This window comes from Engystomops pustulosus, chromosome 9, assembly GCF_040894005.1.
Source record: "Engystomops pustulosus chromosome 9, aEngPut4.maternal, whole genome shotgun sequence".
NCBI lineage: Eukaryota > Metazoa > Chordata > Amphibia > Anura > Leptodactylidae > Engystomops > Engystomops pustulosus.
The window spans coordinates 67,143,556-67,160,032 of NC_092419.1; the positions used below are offsets into that span (position 1 = coordinate 67,143,556).

Sequence of the window (16,477 nt, forward strand, 5' to 3'; positions counted from 1 at the left end):
GCTGTTCAATTTGAACCTTCTTTTACTATCTCATAGAGAAACTAACACAATTTTCAGGTTCAAAAAGGTCAACAGAACTTGGGATTCCCAGCCAGTCTCCCATGCTGGTACTTGCCAAGCCTTAAGCTGCATTGCTGCTGCGATCTGACGAGAGCAGGCACATTCAGCTTAGAATGGCCGTTGACAGCAGCTGTTCAATTTGAACCTTCTTTTACTATCTCATAGAGAAACTAACACAATTTTCAGGTTCAAAAAGGTCAACGGAACTTGGGATTCCCAGCCAGTCTCCCATGCTGGTACTTACCAAGCCTTAAGCTGCATTGCTGCTGCCATCTGACGAGAGCAGGCACATTCAGCTTAGAATGGCCGTTGACAGCAGCTGTTCAATTTGAACCTTCTTTTACTATCTCATAGAGAAACTAACACAATTTTCAGGTTCAAAAAGGTCAACAGAACTTGGGATTCCCAGCCAGTCTCCCATGCTGGTACTTGCCAAGCCTTAAGCTGCATTGCTGCTGCGATCTGACGAGAGCAGGCACATTCAGCTTAGAATGGCCGTTGACAGCAGCTGTTCAATTTGAACCTTCTTTTACTATCTCATAGAGAAACTAACACAATTTTCAGGTTCAAAAAGGTCAACGGAACTTGGGATTCCCAGCCAGTCTCCCATGCTGGTACTTACCAAGCCTTAAGCTGCATTGCTGCTGCCATCTGACGAGAGCAGGCACATTCAGCTTAGAATGGCCGTTGACAGCAGCTGTTCAATTTGAACCTTCTTTTACCATCTTTGACAGAGAAACTAACACAATTTTCAGGTTCAAAAAGGTCAACAGAACTTGGGATTCCCAGCCAGTCTCCCATGCTGGTACTTGCCAAGCCTTAAGCTGCATTGCTGCTGCGATCTGACGAGAGCAGGCACATTCAGCTTAGAATGGCCGTTGACAGCAGCTGTTCAATTTGAACCTTCTTTTACTATCTCATAGAGAAACTAACACAATTTTCAGGTTCAAAAAGGTCAACGGAACTTGGGATTCCCAGCTAGTCTCCCATGCTGGTACTTGCCAAGCCTTAAGCTGCATTGCTGCTGCGATCTGACGAGAGCAGGCACATTCAGCTTAGAATGGCCGTTGACAGCAGCTGTTCAATTTGAACCTTCTTTTACCATCTTTGACAGAGAAACTAACAATTTTCAGGTTCAAAAAGGTCAACGGAACTTGGGATTCCCAGCCAGTCTCCCATGCTGGTACTTGCCAAGCCTTAAGCTGCATTGCTGCTGCGATCTGACGAGAGCAGGCACATTCAGCTTAGAATGGCCGTTGACAGCAGCTGTTCAATTTGAACCTTCTTTTACTATCTCATAGAGAAACTAACACAATTTTCAGGTTCAAAAAGGTCAACGGAACTTGGGATTCCCAGCCAGTCTCCCATGCTGGTACTTGCCAAGCCTTAAGCTGCTGCGATCTGACGAGAGCAGGCACATTCAGCTTAGAATGGCCGTTGACAGCAGCTGTTCAATTTGAACCTTCTTTTACTATCTCATAGAGAAACTAACACAATTTTCAGGTTCAAAAAGGTCAACAGAACTTGGGATTCCCAGCCAGTCTCCCATGCTGGTACTTGCCAAGCCTTAAGCTGCATTGCTGCTGCGATCTGACGAGAGCAGGCACATTCAGCTTAGAATGGCTGTTGACAGCAGCTGTTCAATTTGAACCTTCTTTTACTATCTCATAGAGAAACTAACACAATTTTCAGGTTCAAAAAGGTCAACGGAACTTGGGATTCCCAGCCAGTCTCCCATGCTGGTTCTTGCCAAGCCTTAAGCTGCATTGCTGCTGCGATCTGACGAGAGCAGGCACATTCAGCTTAGAATGGCCGTTGACAGCAGCTGTTCAATTTGAACCTTCTTTTACCATCTTTGACAGAGAAACTAACAATTTTCAGGTTCAAAAAGGTCAACAGAACTTGGGATTCCCAGCCAGTCTCCCATGCTGGTACTTACCAAGCCTTAAGCTGCATTGCTGCTGCCATCTGACGAGAGCAGGCACATTCAGCTTAGAATGGCCGTTGACAGCAGCTGTTCAATTTGAACCTTCTTTTACTATCTCATAGAGAAACTAACACAATTTTCAGGTTCAAAAAGGTCAACAGAACTTGGGATTCCCAGCCAGTCTCCCATGCTGGTACTTGCCAAGCCTTAAGCTGCATTGCTGCTGCGATCTGACGAGAGCAGGCACATTCAGCTTAGAATGGCCGTTGACAGCAGCTGTTCAATTTGAACCTTCTTTTACTATCTCATAGAGAAACTAACACAATTTTCAGGTTCAAAAAGGTCAACGGAACTTGGGATTCCCAGCCAGTCTCCCATGCTGGTACTTACCAAGCCTTAAGCTGCATTGCTGCTGCCATCTGACGAGAGCAGGCACATTCAGCTTAGAATGGCCGTTGACAGCAGCTGTTCAATTTGAACCTTCTTTTACTATCTCATAGAGAAACTAACACAATTTTCAGGTTCAAAAAGGTCAACAGAACTTGGGATTCCCAGCCAGTCTCCCATGCTGGTACTTGCCAAGCCTTAAGCTGCATTGCTGCTGCGATCTGACGAGAGCAGGCACATTCAGCTTAGAATGGCCGTTGACAGCAGCTGTTCAATTTGAACCTTCTTTTACTATTTCATAGAGAAACTAACACAATTTTCAGGTTCAAAAAGGTCAACGGAACTTGGGATTCCCAGCCAGTCTCCCATGCTGGTACTTACCAAGCCTTAAGCTGCATTGCTGCTGCCATCTGACGAGAGCAGGCACATTCAGCTTAGAATGGCCGTTGACAGCAGCTGTTCAATTTGAACCTTCTTTTACCATCTTTGACAGAGAAACTAACACAATTTTCAGGTTCAAAAAGGTCAACAGAACTTGGGATTCCCAGCCAGTCTCCCATGCTGGTACTTGCCAAGCCTTAAGCTGCATTGCTGCTGCGATCTGACGAGAGCAGGCACATTCAGCTTAGAATGGCCGTTGACAGCAGCTGTTCAATTTGAACCTTCTTTTACTATCTCATAGAGAAACTAACACAATTTTCAGGTTCAAAAAGGTCAACGGAACTTGGGATTCCCAGCTAGTCTCCCATGCTGGTACTTGCCAAGCCTTAAGCTGCATTGCTGCTGCGATCTGACGAGAGCAGGCACATTCAGCTTAGAATGGCCGTTGACAGCAGCTGTTCAATTTGAACCTTCTTTTACCATCTTTGACAGAGAAACTAACAATTTTCAGGTTCAAAAAGGTCAACGGAACTTGGGATTCCCAGCCAGTCTCCCATGCTGGTACTTGCCAAGCCTTAAGCTGCATTGCTGCTGCGATCTGACGAGAGCAGGCACATTCAGCTTAGAATGGCCGTTGACAGCAGCTGTTCAATTTGAACCTTCTTTTACTATCTCATAGAGAAACTAACACAATTTTCAGGTTCAAAAAGGTCAACGGAACTTGGGATTCCCAGCCAGTCTCCCATGCTGGTACTTGCCAAGCCTTAAGCTGCTGCGATCTGACGAGAGCAGGCACATTCAGCTTAGAATGGCCGTTGACAGCAGCTGTTCAATTTGAACCTTCTTTTACTATCTCATAGAGAAACTAACACAATTTTCAGGTTCAAAAAGGTCAACAGAACTTGGGATTCCCAGCCAGTCTCCCATGCTGGTACTTGCCAAGCCTTAAGCTGCATTGCTGCTGCGATCTGACGAGAGCAGGCACATTCAGCTTAGAATGGCTGTTGACAGCAGCTGTTCAATTTGAACCTTCTTTTACTATCTCATAGAGAAACTAACACAATTTTCAGGTTCAAAAAGGTCAACGGAACTTGGGATTCCCAGCCAGTCTCCCATGCTGGTTCTTGCCAAGCCTTAAGCTGCATTGCTGCTGCGATCTGACGAGAGCAGGCACATTCAGCTTAGAATGGCCGTTGACAGCAGCTGTTCAATTTGAACCTTCTTTTATCATCTTTGACAGAGAAACTAACAATTTTCAGGTTCAAAAAGGTCAACAGAACTTGGGATTCCCAGCCAGTCTCCCATGCTGGTACTTACCAAGCCTTAAGCTGCATTGCTGCTGCCATCTGACGAGAGCAGGCACATTCAGCTTAGAATGGCCGTTGACAGCAGCTGTTCAATTTGAACCTTCTTTTACTATCTCATAGAGAAACTAACACAATTTTCAGGTTCAAAAAGGTCAACAGAACTTGGGATTCCCAGCCAGTCTCCCATGCTGGTACTTGCCAAGCCTTAAGCTGCATTGCTGCTGCGATCTGACGAGAGCAGGCACATTCAGCTTAGAATGGCCGTTGACAGCAGCTGTTCAATTTGAACCTTCTTTTACTATCTCATAGAGAAACTAACACAATTTTCAGGTTCAAAAAGGTCAACGGAACTTGGGATTCCCAGCCAGTCTCCCATGCTGGTACTTACCAAGCCTTAAGCTGCATTGCTGCTGCCATCTGACGAGAGCAGGCACATTCAGCTTAGAATGGCCGTTGACAGCAGCTGTTCAATTTGAACCTTCTTTTACTATCTCATAGAGAAACTAACACAATTTTCAGGTTCAAAAAGGTCAACAGAACTTGGGATTCCCAGCCAGTCTCCCATGCTGGTACTTGCCAAGCCTTAAGCTGCATTGCTGCTGCGATCTGACGAGAGCAGGCACATTCAGCTTAGAATGGCCGTTGACAGCAGCTGTTCAATTTGAACCTTCTTTTACTATCTCATAGAGAAACTAACACAATTTTCAGGTTCAAAAAGGTCAACGGAACTTGGGATTCCCAGCCAGTCTCCCATGCTGGTACTTACCAAGCCTTAAGCTGCATTGCTGCTGCCATCTGACGAGAGCAGGCACATTCAGCTTAGAATGGCCGTTGACAGCAGCTGTTCAATTTGAACCTTCTTTTACCATCTTTGACAGAGAAACTAACACAATTTTCAGGTTCAAAAAGGTCAACAGAACTTGGGATTCCCAGCCAGTCTCCCATGCTGGTACTTGCCAAGCCTTAAGCTGCATTGCTGCTGCGATCTGACGAGAGCAGGCACATTCAGCTTAGAATGGCCGTTGACAGCAGCTGTTCAATTTGAACCTTCTTTTACTATCTCATAGAGAAACTAACACAATTTTCAGGTTCAAAAAGGTCAACGGAACTTGGGATTCGCAGCCAGTCTCCCATGCTGGTACTTGCCAAGCCTTAAGCCGCATCGCTGCTGTGATCCGACAAGAGCACGCACATTCAGCTTAGAATGGCCGTTGACACCAGCTGTTCAATTTGAACCTTCTTTTACTATCTCATAGAGAAACTAACACAATTTTCAGGTTCAAAAAGGTCAACGGAACTTGGGATTCCCAGCCAGTCTCCCATGCTGGTACTTGCCAAGCCTTAAGCTGCATTGATGCTGCGATCTGACGAGAGCAGGCACATTCAGCTTAGAATGGCCGTTGACAGCAGCTGTTCAGTTTGAACCTTCATTTACTATCTCATAGAGAAACTAACACAATTTTCAGGTTCAAAAAGGTCAACGGAACTTGGAATTCGCAGCCAGTCTCCCATGCTGGTACTTGCCAAGCCTTAAGCCGCATCGCTGCTGTGATCCGACAAGAGCACGCACATTCAGCTTAGAATGGCCGTTGACAGCAGCTGTTCAATTTGAACCTTCTTTTACTATCTCATAGAGAAACTAACACAATTTTCAGGTTCAAAAAGCTCAACAGAACTTGGGATTCCCAGCCAGTCTCCCATGCTGGTACTTGCCAAGCCTTAAGCTGCATTGCTGCTGCCATCTGACGAGAGCAGGCACATTCAGCTTAGAATGGCCGTTGACAGCATCTGTTCAATTTGAACCTTCTTTTACCATCTTTGACAGAGAAACTAACAATTTTCAGGTTCAAAAAGGTCAACAGAACTTGGGATTCCCAGCCAGTCTCCCATGCTGGTACTTGCCAAGCCTTAAGCTGCATTGCTGCTGCGATCTGACGAGAGCAGGCACATTCAGCTTAGAATGGCCGTTGACAGCAGCTGTTCAGTTTGAACCTTCTTTTACTATCTCATAGAGAAACTAACACAATTTTCAGGTTCAAAAAGGTCAACGGAACTTGGAATTCGCAGCCAGTCTCCCATGCTGGTACTTGCCAAGCCTTAAGCCGCATCGCTGCTGTGATCCGACAAGAGCACGCACATTCAGCTTAGAATGGCCGTTGACAGCAGCTGTTCAATTTGAACCTTCTTTTACTATCTCATAGAGAAACTAACACAATTTTCAGGTTCAAAAAGGTCAACGGAACTTGGGATTCCCAGCCAGTCTCCCATGCTGGTACTTGCCAAGCCTTAAGCTGCATTGCTGCTGCGATCTGACGAGAGCAGGCACATTCAGCTTAGAATGGCCGTTGACAGCAGCTGTTCAATTTGAACCTTCTTTTACTATCTCATAGAGAAACTAACACAATTTTCAGGTTCAAAAAGGTCAACGGAACTTGGGATTCCCAGCCAATCTCCCATGCTGGTACTTGCCAAGCCTTAAGCTGCATTGCTGCTGCGATCTGACGAGAGCAGGCACATTCAGCTTAGAATGGCCGTTGACAGCAGCTGTTCAGTTTGAACCTTCTTTTACTATCTCATAGAGAAACTAACACAATTTTCAGGTTCAAAAAGGTCAACGGAACTTGGGATTCCCAGCTAGTCTCCCATGCTGGTACTTGCCAAGCCTTAAGCTGCATTGCTGCTGCGATCTGACGAGAGCAGGCACATTCAGCTTAGAATGGCCGTTGACAGCAGCTGTTCAATTTGAACCTTCTTTTACCATCTTTGACAGAGAAACTAACAATTTTCAGGTTCAAAAAGGTCAACGGAACTTGGGATTCCCAGCCAGTCTCCCATGCTGGTACTTGCCAAGCCTTAAGCTGCATTGCTGCTGCGATCTGACGAGAGCAGGCACATTCAGCTTAGAATGGCCGTTGACAGCAGCTGTTCAATTTGAACCTTCTTTTACTATCTCATAGAGAAACTAACACAATTTTCAGGTTCAAAAAGGTCAACGGAACTTGGGATTCCCAGCCAGTCTCCCATGCTGGTACTTGCCAAGCCTTAAGCTGCATTGCTGCTGCGATCTGACGAGAGCAGGCACATTCAGCTTAGAATGGCCGTTGACAGCAGCTGTTCAATTTGAACCTTCTTTTACTATCTCATAGAGAAACTAACACAATTTTCAGGTTCAAAAAGGTCAACGGAACTTGGGATTCCCAGCCAGTCTCCCATGCTGGTACTTGCCAAGCCTTAAGCTGCTGCGATCTGACGAGAGCAGGCACATTCAGCTTAGAATGGCCGTTGACAGCAGCTGTTCAATTTGAACCTTCTTTTACTATCTCATAGAGAAACTAACACAATTTTCAGGTTCAAAAAGGTCAACAGAACTTGGGATTCCCAGCCAGTCTCCCATGCTGGTACTTGCCAAGCCTTAAGCTGCATTGCTGCTGCGATCTGACGAGAGCAGGCACATTCAGCTTAGAATGGCTGTTGACAGCAGCTGTTCAATTTGAACCTTCTTTTACTATCTCATAGAGAAACTAACACAATTTTCAGGTTCAAAAAGGTCAACAGAACTTGGGATTCCCAGCCAGTCTCCCATGCTGGTACTTGCCAAGCATTAAGCTGCATTGATGCTGCGATCTGACGAGAGCAGGCACATTCAGCTTAGAATGGCCGTTGACAGCAGATGTTCAGTTTGAACCTTCTTTTACTATCTCATAGAGAAACTAACACAATTTTCAGGTTCAAAAAGGTCAACGGAACTTGGGATTCCCAGCCAGTCTCCCATGCTGGTACTTGCCAAGCCTTAAGCTGCATTGCTGCTGCAATCTGACGAGAGCAGGCACATTCAGCTTAGAATGGCTGTTGACAGCAGCTGTTCAGTTTGTACCTTCTTTTACTATCTCATAGAGAAACTAACACAATTTTCAGGTTCAAAAAGGTCAACGGAACTTGGGATTCCCAGCCAGTCTCCCATGCTGGTACTTGCCAAGCCTTAAGCTGCATTGCTGCTGCGATCTGACGAGAGCAGGCACATTCAGCTTAGAATGGCCGTTGACAGCAGCTGTTCAATTTGAACCTTCTTTTACTATCTCATAGAGAAACTAACACAATTTTCAGGTTCAAAAAGGTCAACGGAACTTGGGATTCCCAGCCAGTCTCCCATGCTGGTACTTGCCAAGCCTTAAGCTGCTGCGATCTGACGAGAGCAGGCACATTCAGCTTAGAATGGCCGTTGACAGCAGCTGTTCAATTTGAACCTTCTTTTACTATCTCATAGAGAAACTAACACAATTTTCAGGTTCAAAAAGGTCAACAGAACTTGGGATTCCCAGCCAGTCTCCCATGCTGGTACTTGCCAAGCCTTAAGCTGCATTGCTGCTGCGATCTGACGAGAGCAGGCACATTCAGCTTAGAATGGCTGTTGACAGCAGCTGTTCAATTTGAACCTTCTTTTACTATCTCATAGAGAAACTAACACAATTTTCAGGTTCAAAAAGGTCAACAGAACTTGGGATTCCCAGCCAGTCTCCCATGCTGGTACTTGCCAAGCATTAAGCTGCATTGATGCTGCGATCTGACGAGAGCAGGCACATTCAGCTTAGAATGGCCGTTGACAGCAGATGTTCAGTTTGAACCTTCTTTTACTATCTCATAGAGAAACTAACACAATTTTCAGGTTCAAAAAGGTCAACGGAACTTGGGATTCCCAGCCAGTCTCCCATGCTGGTACTTGCCAAGCCTTAAGCTGCATTGCTGCTGCAATCTGACGAGAGCAGGCACATTCAGCTTAGAATGGCTGTTGACAGCAGCTGTTCAGTTTGTACCTTCTTTTACTATCTCATAGAGAAACTAACACAATTTTCAGGTTCAAAAAGGTCAACGGAACTTGGGATTCCCAGCCAGTCTCCCATGCTGGTACTTGCCAAGCCTTAAGCTGCATTGCTGCTGCGATCTGACGAGAGCAGGCACATTCAGCTTAGAATGGCCGTTGACAGCAGCTGTTCAATTTGAACCTTCTTTTACCATCTTTGACAGAGAAACTTACAATTTTCAGGTTCAAAAAGGTCAACGGAACTTGGGATTCCCAGCCAGTCTCCCATGCTGGTACTTGCCAAGCCTTAAGCTGCATTGCTGCTGCGATCTGACGAGAGCAGGCACATTCAGCTTAGAATGGCCGTTGACAGCAGCTGTTCAATTTGAACCTTCTTTTACTATCTCATAGAGAAACTAACACAATTTTCAGGTTCAAAAAGGTCAACGGAACTTGGGATTCCCAGCCAATCTCCCATGCTGGTACTTGCCAAGCCTTAAGCTGCATTGCTGCTGCGATCTGACGAGAGCAGGCACATTCAGCTTAGAATGGCCGTTGACAGCAGCTGTTCAGTTTGAACCTTCTTTTACTATCTCATAGAGAAACTAACACAATTTTCAGGTTCAAAAAGGTCAACGGAACTTGGGATTCCCAGCTAGTCTCCCATGCTGGTACTTGCCAAGCCTTAAGCTGCATTGCTGCTGCGATCTGACGAGAGCAGGCACATTCAGCTTAGAATGGCCGTTGACAGCAGCTGTTCAATTTGAACCTTCTTTTACCATCTTTGACAGAGAAACTAACAATTTTCAGGTTCAAAAAGGTCAACGGAACTTGGGATTCCCAGCCAGTCTCCCATGCTGGTACTTGCCAAGCCTTAAGCTGCATTGCTGCTGCGATCTGACGAGAGCAGGCACATTCAGCTTAGAATGGCCGTTGACAGCAGCTGTTCAATTTGAACCTTCTTTTACTATCTCATAGAGAAACTAACACAATTTTCAGGTTCAAAAAGGTCAACGGAACTTGGGATTCCCAGCCAGTCTCCCATGCTGGTACTTGCCAAGCCTTAAGCTGCTGCGATCTGACGAGAGCAGGCACATTCAGCTTAGAATGGCCGTTGACAGCAGCTGTTCAATTTGAACCTTCTTTTACTATCTCATAGAGAAACTAACACAATTTTCAGGTTCAAAAAGGTCAACAGAACTTGGGATTCCCAGCCAGTCTCCCATGCTGGTACTTGCCAAGCCTTAAGCTGCATTGCTGCTGCGATCTGACGAGAGCAGGCACATTCAGCTTAGAATGGCTGTTGACAGCAGCTGTTCAATTTGAACCTTCTTTTACTATCTCATAGAGAAACTAACACAATTTTCAGGTTCAAAAAGGTCAACGGAACTTGGGATTCCCAGCCAGTCTCCCATGCTGGTTCTTGCCAAGCCTTAAGCTGCATTGCTGCTGCGATCTGACGAGAGCAGGCACATTCAGCTTAGAATGGCCGTTGACAGCAGCTGTTCAATTTGAACCTTCTTTTACCATCTTTGACAGAGAAACTAACAATTTTCAGGTTCAAAAAGGTCAACAGAACTTGGGATTCCCAGCCAGTCTCCCATGCTGGTACTTACCAAGCCTTAAGCTGCATTGCTGCTGCCATCTGACGAGAGCAGGCACATTCAGCTTAGAATGGCCGTTGACAGCAGCTGTTCAATTTGAACCTTCTTTTACTATCTCATAGAGAAACTAACACAATTTTCAGGTTCAAAAAGGTCAACAGAACTTGGGATTCCCAGCCAGTCTCCCATGCTGGTACTTGCCAAGCCTTAAGCTGCATTGCTGCTGCGATCTGACGAGAGCAGGCACATTCAGCTTAGAATGGCCGTTGACAGCAGCTGTTCAATTTGAACCTTCTTTTACTATCTCATAGAGAAACTAACACAATTTTCAGGTTCAAAAAGGTCAACGGAACTTGGGATTCCCAGCCAGTCTCCCATGCTGGTACTTGCCAAGCCTTAAGCTGCATTGCTGCTGCGATCTGACGAGAGCAGGCACATTCAGCTTAGAATGGCCGTTGACAGCAGCTGTTCAATTTGAACCTTCTTTTACTATCTCATAGAGAAACTAACACAATTTTCAGGTTCAAAAAGGTCAACGGAACTTGGGATTCCCAGCCAGTCTCCCATGCTGGTACTTACCAAGCCTTAAGCTGCATTGCTGCTGCCATCTGACGAGAGCAGGCACATTCAGCTTAGAATGGCCGTTGACAGCAGCTGTTCAATTTGAACCTTCTTTTACCATCTTTGACAGAGAAACTAACACAATTTTCAGGTTCAAAAAGGTCAACAGAACTTGGGATTCCCAGCCAGTCTCCCATGCTGGTACTTGCCAAGCCTTAAGCTGCATTGCTGCTGCGATCTGACGAGAGCAGGCACATTCAGCTTAGAATGGCCGTTGACAGCAGCTGTTCAATTTGAACCTTCTTTTACTATCTCATAGAGAAACTAACACAATTTTCAGGTTCAAAAAGGTCAACGGAACTTGGGATTCGCAGCCAGTCTCCCATGCTGGTACTTGCCAAGCCTTAAGCCGCATCGCTGCTGTGATCCGACAAGAGCACGCACATTCAGCTTAGAATGGCCGTTGACACCAGCTGTTCAATTTGAACCTTCTTTTACTATCTCATAGAGAAACTAACACAATTTTCAGGTTCAAAAAGGTCAACGGAACTTGGGATTCCCAGCCAGTCTCCCATGCTGGTACTTGCCAAGCCTTAAGCTGCATTGATGCTGCGATCTGACGAGAGCAGGCACATTCAGCTTAGAATGGCCGTTGACAGCAGCTGTTCAGTTTGAACCTTCATTTACTATCTCATAGAGAAACTAACACAATTTTCAGGTTCAAAAAGGTCAACGGAACTTGGAATTCGCAGCCAGTCTCCCATGCTGGTACTTGCCAAGCCTTAAGCCGCATCGCTGCTGTGATCCGACAAGAGCACGCACATTCAGCTTAGAATGGCCGTTGACAGCAGCTGTTCAATTTGAACCTTCTTTTACTATCTCATAGAGAAACTAACACAATTTTCAGGTTCAAAAAGCTCAACAGAACTTGGGATTCCCAGCCAGTCTCCCATGCTGGTACTTGCCAAGCCTTAAGCTGCATTGCTGCTGCCATCTGACGAGAGCAGGCACATTCAGCTTAGAATGGCCGTTGACAGCATCTGTTCAATTTGAACCTTCTTTTACCATCTTTGACAGAGAAACTAACAATTTTCAGGTTCAAAAAGGTCAACAGAACTTGGGATTCCCAGCCAGTCTCCCATGCTGGTACTTGCCAAGCCTTAAGCTGCATTGCTGCTGCGATCTGACGAGAGCAGGCACATTCAGCTTAGAATGGCCGTTGACAGCAGCTGTTCAGTTTGAACCTTCTTTTATTATCTCATAGAGAAACTAACACAATTTTCAGGTTCAAAAAGGTCAACGGAACTTGGAATTCGCAGCCAGTCTCCCATGCTGGTACTTGCCAAGCCTTAAGCCGCATCGCTGCTGTGATCCGACAAGAGCACGCACATTCAGCTTAGAATGGCCGTTGACAGCAGCTGTTCAATTTGAACCTTCTTTTACTATCTCATAGAGAAACTAACACAATTTTCAGGTTCAAAAAGGTCAACGGAACTTGGGATTCCCAGCCAGTCTCCCATGCTGGTACTTGCCAAGCCTTAAGCTGCATTGCTGCTGCGATCTGACGAGAGCAGGCACATTCAGCTTAGAATGGCCGTTGACAGCAGCTGTTCAATTTGAACCTTCTTTTACCATCTTTGACAGAGAAACTAACAATTTTCAGGTTCAAAAAGGTCAACAGAACTTGGGATTCCCAGCCAGTCTCCCATGCTGGTACTTGCCAAGCCTTAAGCTGCATTGATGCTGCGATCTGACGAGAGCAGGCACATTCAGCTTAGAATGGCCGTTGACAGCAGCTGTTCAGTTTGAACCTTCTTTTACTATCTCATAGAGAAACTAACACAATTTTCAGGTTCAAAAAGGTCAACGGAACTTGGAATTCGCAGCCAGTCTCCCATGCTGGTACTTGCCAAGCCTTAAGCCGCATCGCTGCTGTGATCCGACAAGAGCACGCACATTCAGCTTAGAATGGCCGTTGACAGCAGCTGTTCAATTTGAACCTTCTTTTACTATCTCATAGAGAAACTAACACAATTTTCAGGTTCAAAAAGCTCAACAGAACTTGGGATTCCCAGCCAGTCTCCCATGCTGGTACTTGCCAAGCCTTAAGCTGCATTGCTGCTGCCATCTGACGAGAGCAGGCACATTCAGCTTAGAATGGCCGTTGACAGCAGCTGTTCAGTTTGAACCTTCTTTTACTATCTCATAGAGAAACTAACACAATTTTCAGGTTCAAAAAGGTCAACGGAACTTGGAATTCGCAGCCAGTCTCCCATGCTGGTACTTGCCAAGCCTTAAGCCGCATCGCTGCTGTGCTCCGACAAGAGCACGCACATTCAGCTTAGAATGGCCGTTGACAGCAGCTGTTCAATTTGAACCTTCTTTTACTATCTCATAGAGAAACTAACACAATTTTCAGGTTCAAAAAGGTCAACGGAACTTGGGATTCCCAGCCAGTCTCCCATGCTGGTACTTGCCAAGCCTTAAGCTGCATTGCTGCTGTGATCTGACGAGAGCAGGCACATTCAGCTTAGAATGGCCGTTGACAGCAGCTGTTCAGTTTGAACCTTCTTTTACTATCTCATAGAGAAACTAACACAATTTTCAGGTTCAAAAAGGTCAACGGAACTTGGTATTCCCAGCCAGTCTCCCATGCTGGTACTTGCCAAGCCTTAAGCTGCATTGCTGCTGCGATCTGACGAGAGCAGGCACATTCAGCTTAGAATGGCCGTTGACAGCAGCTGTTCAATTTGAACCTTCTTTTACTATCTCATAGAGAAACTAACACAATTTTCAGGTTCAAAAAGGTCAACAGAACTTGGGATTCCCAGCCAGTCTCCCATGCTGGTACTTACCAAGCCTTAAGCTGCATTGCTGCTGCCATCTGACGAGAGCAGGCACATTCAGCTTAGAATGGCCGTTGACAGCAGCTGTTCAATTTGAACCTTCTTTTACTATCTCATAGAGAAACTAACACAATTTTCAGGTTCAAAAAGGTCAACAGAACTTGGGATTCCCAGCCAGTCTCCCATGCTGGTACTTGCCAAGCCTTAAGCTGCATTGCTGCTGCGATCTGACGAGAGCAGGCACATTCAGCTTAGAATGGCCGTTGACAGCAGCTGTTCAATTTGAACCTTCTTTTACTATCTCATAGAGAAACTAACACAATTTTCAGGTTCAAAAAGGTCAACGGAACTTGGGATTCCCAGCCAGTCTCCCATGCTGGTACTTACCAAGCCTTAAGCTGCATTGCTGCTGCCATCTGACGAGAGCAGGCACATTCAGCTTAGAATGGCCGTTGACAGCAGCTGTTCAATTTGAACCTTCTTTTACCATCTTTGACAGAGAAACTAACACAATTTTCAGGTTCAAAAAGGTCAACAGAACTTGGGATTCCCAGCCAGTCTCCCATGCTGGTACTTGCCAAGCCTTAAGCTGCATTGCTGCTGCGATCTGACGAGAGCAGGCACATTCAGCTTAGAATGGCCGTTGACAGCAGCTGTTCAATTTGAACCTTCTTTTACTATCTCATAGAGAAACTAACACAATTTTCAGGTTCAAAAAGGTCAACGGAACTTGGGATTCCCAGCCAGTCTCCCATGCTGGTACTTGCCAAGCCTTAAGCTGCATTGCTGCTGCGATCTGACGAGAGCAGGCACATTCAGCTTAGAATGGCCGTTGACAGCAGCTGTTCAATTTGAACCTTCTTTTACCATCTTTGACAGAGAAACTAACAATTTTCAGGTTCAAAAAGGTCAACAGAACTTGGGATTCCCAGCCAGTCTCCCATGCTGGTACTTGCCAAGCCTTAAGCTGCATTGATGCTGCGATCTGACGAGAGCAGGCACATTCAGCTTAGAATGGCCGTTGACAGCAGCTGTTCAGTTTGAACCTTCTTTTACTATCTCATAGAGAAACTAACACAATTTTCAGGTTCAAAAAGGTCAACGGACCTTGGAATTCGCAGCCAGTCTCCCATGCTGGTACTTGCCAAGCCTTAAGCCGCATCGCTCCTGTGATCCGACAAGAGCACGCACATTCAGCTTAGAATGGCCGTTGACAGCAGCTGTTCAATTTGAACCTTCTTTTACTATCTCATAGAGAAACTAACACAATTTTCAGGTTCAAAAAGGTCAACGGAACTTGGGATTCCCAGCCAGTCTCCCATGCTGGTACTTGCCAAGCCTTAAGCTGCATTGCTGCTCTGATCTGACGAGAGCAGGCACATTCAGCTTAGAATGGCCGTTGACAGCAGCTGTTCAGTTTGAACCTTCTTTTACTATCTCATAGAGAAACTAACACAATTTTCAGGTTCAAAAAGGTCAACGGAACTTGGTATTCCCAGCCAGTCTCCCATGCCGGTACTTGCCAAGCCTTAAGCTGCATTGCTGCTGCGATCTGACGAGAGCAGGCACATTCAGCTTAGAATGGCCGTTGACAGCAGCTGTTCAATTTGAACCTTCTTTTACCATCTTTGACAGAGAAACTAACAATTTTCAGGTTCAAAAAGGTCAACAGAACTTGGGATTCCCAGCCAGTCTCCCATGCTTGTACTTGCCAAGCCTTAAGCTGCATTGTTGCTGCGATCTGACGAGAGCAGGCACATTCAGCTTAGAATGGCCGTTGACAACAGCTGTTCAATTTGAACCTTCTTTTACTATCTCATAGAGAAACTAACACAATTTTCAGGTTCAAAAAGGTCAACAGAACTTGGGATTCCCAGCCAGTCTCCCATGCTGGTACTTGCCAAGCCTTAAGCTGCATTGCTGCTGCGATCTGACGAGAGCAGGCACATTCAGCTTAGAATGGCCGTTGACAGCAGCTGTTCAATTTGAACCTTCTTTTACCATCTTTGACAGAGAAACTAACAATTTTCAAGTTCAAAAAGGTCAACAGAACTTGGGATTCCCAGCCAGTCTCCCATGCTGGTACTTGCCAAGCCTTAAGCTGCATTTATGCTGCGATCTGACGAGAGCAGGCACATTCAGCTTAGAATGGCCGTTGACAGCAGCTGTTCAGTTTGAACCTTCTTTTACTATCTCATAGAGAAACTAACACAATTTTCAGGTTCAAAAAGGTCAACGGAACTTGGAATTCGCAGCCAGTCTCCCATGCTGGTACTTGCCAAGCCTTAAGCCGCATCGCTGCTGTGATCCGACAAGAGCACGCACATTCAGCTTAGAATGGCCGTTGACAGCAGCTGTTCAATTTGAACCTTCTTTTACTATCTCATAGAGAAACTAACACAATTTTCAGGTTCAAAAAGGTCAACGGAACTTGGGATTCCCAGCCAGTCTCCCATGCTGGTACTTGCCAAGCCTTAAGCTGCATTGCTGCTGTGATCTGACGAGAGCAGGCACATTCAGCTTAGAATGGCCGTTGACAGCAGCTGTTCAATTTGAACCTTCTTTTACTATCTCATAGAGAAACTAACACAATTTTCAGGTTCAAA

At 45.7% G+C, this 16,477-nt stretch overlaps 68 pseudogenes; all 68 read right to left on the reverse strand.

Moving 5' to 3' along the window:
* Positions 1–66: 66 nt before the first annotated feature.
* Positions 67–185, reverse strand: LOC140080475 (5S ribosomal RNA; annotated as a pseudogene).
* Positions 186–255: 70 nt separating this feature from the next.
* LOC140090278 (5S ribosomal RNA) lies at positions 256–374 on the reverse strand (annotated as a pseudogene).
* Positions 375–444: 70 nt separating this feature from the next.
* On the reverse strand, positions 445–563 carry LOC140080476 (5S ribosomal RNA; annotated as a pseudogene).
* A 70-nt stretch (positions 564–633) lies between these two features.
* On the reverse strand, positions 634–752 carry LOC140090279 (5S ribosomal RNA; annotated as a pseudogene).
* A 72-nt stretch (positions 753–824) lies between these two features.
* LOC140080477 (5S ribosomal RNA) lies at positions 825–943 on the reverse strand (annotated as a pseudogene).
* Positions 944–1,013: 70 nt separating this feature from the next.
* On the reverse strand, positions 1,014–1,132 carry LOC140085760 (5S ribosomal RNA; annotated as a pseudogene).
* A 70-nt stretch (positions 1,133–1,202) lies between these two features.
* LOC140099732 (5S ribosomal RNA) lies at positions 1,203–1,321 on the reverse strand (annotated as a pseudogene).
* A 251-nt stretch (positions 1,322–1,572) lies between these two features.
* LOC140081837 (5S ribosomal RNA) lies at positions 1,573–1,691 on the reverse strand (annotated as a pseudogene).
* A 70-nt stretch (positions 1,692–1,761) lies between these two features.
* Positions 1,762–1,880, reverse strand: LOC140095439 (5S ribosomal RNA; annotated as a pseudogene).
* A 70-nt stretch (positions 1,881–1,950) lies between these two features.
* LOC140091977 (5S ribosomal RNA) lies at positions 1,951–2,069 on the reverse strand (annotated as a pseudogene).
* A 70-nt stretch (positions 2,070–2,139) lies between these two features.
* Positions 2,140–2,258, reverse strand: LOC140080478 (5S ribosomal RNA; annotated as a pseudogene).
* Positions 2,259–2,328: 70 nt separating this feature from the next.
* LOC140090280 (5S ribosomal RNA) lies at positions 2,329–2,447 on the reverse strand (annotated as a pseudogene).
* Positions 2,448–2,517: 70 nt separating this feature from the next.
* Positions 2,518–2,636, reverse strand: LOC140080479 (5S ribosomal RNA; annotated as a pseudogene).
* A 70-nt stretch (positions 2,637–2,706) lies between these two features.
* On the reverse strand, positions 2,707–2,825 carry LOC140090281 (5S ribosomal RNA; annotated as a pseudogene).
* Positions 2,826–2,897: 72 nt separating this feature from the next.
* LOC140080481 (5S ribosomal RNA) lies at positions 2,898–3,016 on the reverse strand (annotated as a pseudogene).
* A 70-nt stretch (positions 3,017–3,086) lies between these two features.
* Positions 3,087–3,205, reverse strand: LOC140085772 (5S ribosomal RNA; annotated as a pseudogene).
* Positions 3,206–3,275: 70 nt separating this feature from the next.
* Positions 3,276–3,394, reverse strand: LOC140099733 (5S ribosomal RNA; annotated as a pseudogene).
* A 251-nt stretch (positions 3,395–3,645) lies between these two features.
* Positions 3,646–3,764, reverse strand: LOC140081838 (5S ribosomal RNA; annotated as a pseudogene).
* Positions 3,765–3,834: 70 nt separating this feature from the next.
* LOC140095440 (5S ribosomal RNA) lies at positions 3,835–3,953 on the reverse strand (annotated as a pseudogene).
* A 70-nt stretch (positions 3,954–4,023) lies between these two features.
* On the reverse strand, positions 4,024–4,142 carry LOC140091979 (5S ribosomal RNA; annotated as a pseudogene).
* Positions 4,143–4,212: 70 nt separating this feature from the next.
* On the reverse strand, positions 4,213–4,331 carry LOC140080482 (5S ribosomal RNA; annotated as a pseudogene).
* Positions 4,332–4,401: 70 nt separating this feature from the next.
* LOC140090283 (5S ribosomal RNA) lies at positions 4,402–4,520 on the reverse strand (annotated as a pseudogene).
* Positions 4,521–4,590: 70 nt separating this feature from the next.
* On the reverse strand, positions 4,591–4,709 carry LOC140080483 (5S ribosomal RNA; annotated as a pseudogene).
* Positions 4,710–4,779: 70 nt separating this feature from the next.
* Positions 4,780–4,898, reverse strand: LOC140090284 (5S ribosomal RNA; annotated as a pseudogene).
* A 72-nt stretch (positions 4,899–4,970) lies between these two features.
* Positions 4,971–5,089, reverse strand: LOC140080484 (5S ribosomal RNA; annotated as a pseudogene).
* Positions 5,090–5,348: 259 nt separating this feature from the next.
* On the reverse strand, positions 5,349–5,467 carry LOC140084254 (5S ribosomal RNA; annotated as a pseudogene).
* Positions 5,468–5,915: 448 nt separating this feature from the next.
* LOC140080485 (5S ribosomal RNA) lies at positions 5,916–6,034 on the reverse strand (annotated as a pseudogene).
* Positions 6,035–6,293: 259 nt separating this feature from the next.
* On the reverse strand, positions 6,294–6,412 carry LOC140099734 (5S ribosomal RNA; annotated as a pseudogene).
* Positions 6,413–6,482: 70 nt separating this feature from the next.
* On the reverse strand, positions 6,483–6,601 carry LOC140085889 (5S ribosomal RNA; annotated as a pseudogene).
* Positions 6,602–6,671: 70 nt separating this feature from the next.
* On the reverse strand, positions 6,672–6,790 carry LOC140085784 (5S ribosomal RNA; annotated as a pseudogene).
* A 70-nt stretch (positions 6,791–6,860) lies between these two features.
* On the reverse strand, positions 6,861–6,979 carry LOC140099735 (5S ribosomal RNA; annotated as a pseudogene).
* A 70-nt stretch (positions 6,980–7,049) lies between these two features.
* On the reverse strand, positions 7,050–7,168 carry LOC140099737 (5S ribosomal RNA; annotated as a pseudogene).
* A 251-nt stretch (positions 7,169–7,419) lies between these two features.
* LOC140081839 (5S ribosomal RNA) lies at positions 7,420–7,538 on the reverse strand (annotated as a pseudogene).
* Positions 7,539–7,608: 70 nt separating this feature from the next.
* On the reverse strand, positions 7,609–7,727 carry LOC140098097 (5S ribosomal RNA; annotated as a pseudogene).
* A 70-nt stretch (positions 7,728–7,797) lies between these two features.
* LOC140097297 (5S ribosomal RNA) lies at positions 7,798–7,916 on the reverse strand (annotated as a pseudogene).
* Positions 7,917–7,986: 70 nt separating this feature from the next.
* On the reverse strand, positions 7,987–8,105 carry LOC140099738 (5S ribosomal RNA; annotated as a pseudogene).
* Positions 8,106–8,356: 251 nt separating this feature from the next.
* Positions 8,357–8,475, reverse strand: LOC140081840 (5S ribosomal RNA; annotated as a pseudogene).
* A 70-nt stretch (positions 8,476–8,545) lies between these two features.
* On the reverse strand, positions 8,546–8,664 carry LOC140098098 (5S ribosomal RNA; annotated as a pseudogene).
* A 70-nt stretch (positions 8,665–8,734) lies between these two features.
* On the reverse strand, positions 8,735–8,853 carry LOC140097298 (5S ribosomal RNA; annotated as a pseudogene).
* A 70-nt stretch (positions 8,854–8,923) lies between these two features.
* Positions 8,924–9,042, reverse strand: LOC140099739 (5S ribosomal RNA; annotated as a pseudogene).
* Positions 9,043–9,112: 70 nt separating this feature from the next.
* On the reverse strand, positions 9,113–9,231 carry LOC140099740 (5S ribosomal RNA; annotated as a pseudogene).
* A 70-nt stretch (positions 9,232–9,301) lies between these two features.
* LOC140085890 (5S ribosomal RNA) lies at positions 9,302–9,420 on the reverse strand (annotated as a pseudogene).
* Positions 9,421–9,490: 70 nt separating this feature from the next.
* LOC140085796 (5S ribosomal RNA) lies at positions 9,491–9,609 on the reverse strand (annotated as a pseudogene).
* A 70-nt stretch (positions 9,610–9,679) lies between these two features.
* On the reverse strand, positions 9,680–9,798 carry LOC140099741 (5S ribosomal RNA; annotated as a pseudogene).
* Positions 9,799–10,049: 251 nt separating this feature from the next.
* LOC140081842 (5S ribosomal RNA) lies at positions 10,050–10,168 on the reverse strand (annotated as a pseudogene).
* A 70-nt stretch (positions 10,169–10,238) lies between these two features.
* Positions 10,239–10,357, reverse strand: LOC140095441 (5S ribosomal RNA; annotated as a pseudogene).
* Positions 10,358–10,427: 70 nt separating this feature from the next.
* On the reverse strand, positions 10,428–10,546 carry LOC140091980 (5S ribosomal RNA; annotated as a pseudogene).
* A 70-nt stretch (positions 10,547–10,616) lies between these two features.
* Positions 10,617–10,735, reverse strand: LOC140080488 (5S ribosomal RNA; annotated as a pseudogene).
* Positions 10,736–10,805: 70 nt separating this feature from the next.
* LOC140099744 (5S ribosomal RNA) lies at positions 10,806–10,924 on the reverse strand (annotated as a pseudogene).
* A 70-nt stretch (positions 10,925–10,994) lies between these two features.
* On the reverse strand, positions 10,995–11,113 carry LOC140090285 (5S ribosomal RNA; annotated as a pseudogene).
* A 72-nt stretch (positions 11,114–11,185) lies between these two features.
* On the reverse strand, positions 11,186–11,304 carry LOC140080489 (5S ribosomal RNA; annotated as a pseudogene).
* Positions 11,305–11,563: 259 nt separating this feature from the next.
* On the reverse strand, positions 11,564–11,682 carry LOC140084255 (5S ribosomal RNA; annotated as a pseudogene).
* A 448-nt stretch (positions 11,683–12,130) lies between these two features.
* Positions 12,131–12,249, reverse strand: LOC140080490 (5S ribosomal RNA; annotated as a pseudogene).
* Positions 12,250–12,508: 259 nt separating this feature from the next.
* Positions 12,509–12,627, reverse strand: LOC140099745 (5S ribosomal RNA; annotated as a pseudogene).
* Positions 12,628–12,697: 70 nt separating this feature from the next.
* Positions 12,698–12,816, reverse strand: LOC140085716 (5S ribosomal RNA; annotated as a pseudogene).
* A 637-nt stretch (positions 12,817–13,453) lies between these two features.
* On the reverse strand, positions 13,454–13,572 carry LOC140087992 (5S ribosomal RNA; annotated as a pseudogene).
* Positions 13,573–13,642: 70 nt separating this feature from the next.
* LOC140078683 (5S ribosomal RNA) lies at positions 13,643–13,761 on the reverse strand (annotated as a pseudogene).
* A 70-nt stretch (positions 13,762–13,831) lies between these two features.
* On the reverse strand, positions 13,832–13,950 carry LOC140091981 (5S ribosomal RNA; annotated as a pseudogene).
* A 70-nt stretch (positions 13,951–14,020) lies between these two features.
* On the reverse strand, positions 14,021–14,139 carry LOC140080491 (5S ribosomal RNA; annotated as a pseudogene).
* Positions 14,140–14,209: 70 nt separating this feature from the next.
* Positions 14,210–14,328, reverse strand: LOC140090286 (5S ribosomal RNA; annotated as a pseudogene).
* Positions 14,329–14,400: 72 nt separating this feature from the next.
* On the reverse strand, positions 14,401–14,519 carry LOC140080492 (5S ribosomal RNA; annotated as a pseudogene).
* A 70-nt stretch (positions 14,520–14,589) lies between these two features.
* Positions 14,590–14,708, reverse strand: LOC140099746 (5S ribosomal RNA; annotated as a pseudogene).
* Positions 14,709–14,778: 70 nt separating this feature from the next.
* On the reverse strand, positions 14,779–14,897 carry LOC140085717 (5S ribosomal RNA; annotated as a pseudogene).
* A 448-nt stretch (positions 14,898–15,345) lies between these two features.
* LOC140083850 (5S ribosomal RNA) lies at positions 15,346–15,464 on the reverse strand (annotated as a pseudogene).
* A 70-nt stretch (positions 15,465–15,534) lies between these two features.
* Positions 15,535–15,653, reverse strand: LOC140087132 (5S ribosomal RNA; annotated as a pseudogene).
* A 70-nt stretch (positions 15,654–15,723) lies between these two features.
* LOC140080494 (5S ribosomal RNA) lies at positions 15,724–15,842 on the reverse strand (annotated as a pseudogene).
* Positions 15,843–15,912: 70 nt separating this feature from the next.
* Positions 15,913–16,031, reverse strand: LOC140091795 (5S ribosomal RNA; annotated as a pseudogene).
* A 259-nt stretch (positions 16,032–16,290) lies between these two features.
* LOC140087993 (5S ribosomal RNA) lies at positions 16,291–16,409 on the reverse strand (annotated as a pseudogene).
* Between the last annotated feature and the right edge of the window lie 68 nt (positions 16,410–16,477).